This window comes from Cryptomeria japonica, chromosome 11 (genome assembly GCF_030272615.1).
Source record: "Cryptomeria japonica chromosome 11, Sugi_1.0, whole genome shotgun sequence".
Classification (NCBI taxonomy): domain Eukaryota; kingdom Viridiplantae; phylum Streptophyta; class Pinopsida; order Cupressales; family Cupressaceae; genus Cryptomeria; species Cryptomeria japonica.
In genome coordinates this window covers 566,865,915-566,869,479 of record NC_081415.1, presented here as the reverse complement: position 1 = coordinate 566,869,479, position 3,565 = coordinate 566,865,915, and the positions used below count along the sequence as shown (strand labels likewise).

General features: G+C 37.1%; 1 pseudogene; it reads right to left on the bottom strand.

Moving 5' to 3' along the window:
* Nucleotides 1-308: 308 nt before the first annotated feature.
* LOC131860332 (caffeic acid 3-O-methyltransferase 1-like) lies at nucleotides 309-2,425 on the bottom strand (annotated as a pseudogene).
* Between the last annotated feature and the right edge of the window lie 1,140 nt (nucleotides 2,426-3,565).

Here is a 3,565-nt window from a genome sequence, read left to right as displayed (position 1 = left end):
ATCCCTATTCTTAAAAAGAGAAAATACAGTTTAACACAATCTATTTATAAGAAAATAATGATATTGCCTACTATCATACACACTAATTAAACTCAACCCCTTCCATGTTGTTAATACCTTATAATTAATTGCAATATACAATATGCCAATTAGGCTCAACTACTTCGGTATTAATTACCATTTTGAAGCAAGAAGATAAATCTTTAGGTATCAGGTGGGACCATTTCACCTACTACCATTAGCAAACAACAACACAACACATGCATAACACGGTCACTTTTGATGGGGGCATTTTCAAAATAATGAGATCATTTCTGGAACTCAATAACCAAGAGTACATTAACACAACAAATTGGCTTCACAACTCCTGCAAATCATGTTGCTTTTGCAAGGTCTTTGAACTCCTCCTTTGTACACTCTTTTCCAACTAGGTTGAATGCCAACATGCAAAGATCTACATGAAATGTTTGCTTGGCATAGGAAGAGGTCTTTGCAGCCACTGGAAAAATGGAATCCACTACAAGAACTACGACCAGTCTCTGCCTTTAGTTGATCTGAGTTTTCCAGCAATATTGAATAATCACAAACATAATTTCCAATCTTCTATTTCATTCTAAGATTTTCTTAAGTTTTGGGTCAAATTTCATAATCCATTATCAAGAAGCAGAAAGAAAAAGAAAAAAAAAGTTTCAGAAATTAAACTAAAGATCATAAAATTTGATCTAAAACATAAACAAATCACCACAATCACATCTCAGACAATATAAAGAAAAGATGAACCAAAAATGTATGATTCATAGAAGATTTCCCGCAAAACTGCATCTGAAGAGAATTATAAAGAAGAATCACTGGGATAGCTAAGTATACTTTTTTCCATAAGAGAACAAGTTTAATAAACATAATAAAAATAAATAAATAGTTCGCAAAAATCTTAATGAGCTATTTAAACAAGTAGATTGACTATCTAGGTAATGAAAATATGTCTCATACATTCATAAAAATAGTCTGGTCAGATGGTACGCTGTCGAACATATCTCCCCCAACATGTGTCACCTCTGAAAACAAAAAAATAATCAGAAAAGGGCTTTTACTGCGGAAAAAAATTCCAACCAAAATCCTAGCTTAAAAGATGTCATATCTCTTTTCACTATTAATCTAAGAAATCATTAACTCTCTACAGGTGTCCCTAGATCTCTGGAAACCATGGGTTTGGGGCCTGAATTCAGTAGTCAATTAATATTCCATTGGAGAACACTCACCTGGAAACTGAGGAGCAGCTGCCACAACATGAGGCTGATCAAAATTCACTCCCCTTATAAGGGGTACTTGAAAACTATAAGATTGAGAGTAGACCCAACTCCACCTCCTACATCCACCAGCTCCTCCAAACCCTTAAAACCCTCATATGTCTCTAAAATCCTTCCCATCATAAGTGTAGAGTGATCATCCATAGCCCTATTAAAAACCCTATTGAATCTTTGGTCTTTGGCAGGGTACTCAAATGCATTCACCCCATGTGCCTTAGTGAGTGGCTTGCTCCCTTCAACAACAATATCCTTAAGATAATGCCAAGTGTCTAGGAACACCTTGCCTTGGTTCATCAAGCTCATTGGTGCCAAGTACATGCCATCCTTTTTCTGTGCATGGTATTTGAAGAGATGAGGTAGACCATAGAGTCTCTCAGGCTTTCTATTCTTGTGGTTACAGAACAACTGAGGAGGGAATGACTTGCTAGAACTCTGAGAATCTTATCTAGAGTAATTGCTGCATCTGGGTTTGCTTTTTCTTGGTCGATAAAAGGCAAAGCCAGAATAATATATTGATTTTAAAGAGAATTTACATCAAGAAACCACTGATTTCTAAAATGGCCTAGTAGGGCCTAAACACTGTGAAAATAAAGCTATGTCCATGAGTATGCATAGAAAGAGAAAACCACATCCAAAACCTTGAAATTCTTTGAACACAAAGTAGAATTTGAGTATTGATTACAACTCATTTATCCTTTTCATAAAATCTATTAAAGGTTTTTCAAAATTTATAAGTCTAATGCTACGCTAAAGTTTCTTTGTAATTTTAAAATTAACAGAGAAATAAAAAAGAGCCAACTATGTGCTCTATAGTAGCCTCAAAAAAGAACAGACCAATTGAAAACCTATCTCTTTAATCCTCTCCTTGAGGTATGGGCGGAGGCATTGGGGCATGACCTCTTTCGAGACCCCTTCATGGAGGACGACCCCTTCCTCAACTAGAAGCAGACGGTACCTCATCCACCACCTCGCCTACTCTTATCCGCTTGGGGACCCTCTACATCTATTTTGGGAGGCAGAACACCATTGAGTCTAGCAAAGTCTAGGAATTCTTCATCCTTGTCCGTGTCCTCCAGATTGTCCCCCAGAAACCTCCATTTTAAAAACCTAAAGGCCATGGCAGCAAAGGATCTGTGCTTTTGTAAGTCCTTTACCGTCAGGTCTAGCAAAAATGGATATAATTTAATCAACTCTCCCTAGACATTGAAGAGGATTCTCACTCAGCCACGGAGCGCCATAATCATGTCGCACTTTGTTTACAACTTCTTGCAATTCAAGCAAGATGTCACCTGGGAAGAGTCCTCTGGTGAGGTTCCAAACTTCCTGTATATCAAGATTGACATCCATCGGGGAGGCGACAAACTGGGATAAAATTTTCATATTATCTCGGGGGTATTCATCTCTGCTAATATGCCCACTACCAAGAATGAACTTAATGGCCAAGATGACTTTTAGCTCAGGAACTAATAGGAACTAATAGAACTAATTTGGAAAGAAACTCATTATAAACACTAACAACTCCTCCCCAGACATCGCTTAGAAACTTGTAGTAGCTTTAGCTTTTGTGAAGATGGTTGTAGCGAGAATTTGGTTGATAGTCTCTCAGAGGAAGCCAAATAAAAGCTAATAAATGTTGTCTTCAACATGCATTTAATGCAAAATGACTTGCAATGAATTTGCCTGCAAAGGTGGCAAGGGATATCTGTCTAGCATCATGCCAAATCTTGAGGCTAAAAAATTGAGCTCTTTCCAACAAATAGCGCATGCCTCGTACTTGCAATTATGGTGGACCGTAGGCTATCTTTTTGGGATGAAAGTGAGAAAAATTGCTTTTAGAAAGGCCAAAATAAGATGACGTCATAGTTGACATGACAATTTAACTTTAGATAAGTTGGTGGAAAAGTTTGAATTTGAAAAGATAGTCATTTAAACCGAGCTAGCAGAAATTTTTTATGTCTGACGTACGAAAACAAGAATCCACTATTGAGAAATCTTGATATACTCTCTATAGCTTTAACCATGATTAATGTTGTCCTTCTCCCACCAATGTAAAGAAAGGCCTTCAGCTGCTGTTTTTGAGAGAGAGTCTACTTCTATGTTAGCCTCTTTGTAGACATGTTTAGCCTCATATTGCTCTAATTTGATCAAAATATTAGTTATGCTGTCCAAAATCGCTTGTAGCCACCGGTTTAGGGTTCTTCTCGATTTAATTGCATTGATTTCTATCTTTGAGTCTCCCTCTACTATGAGGTTTCTTA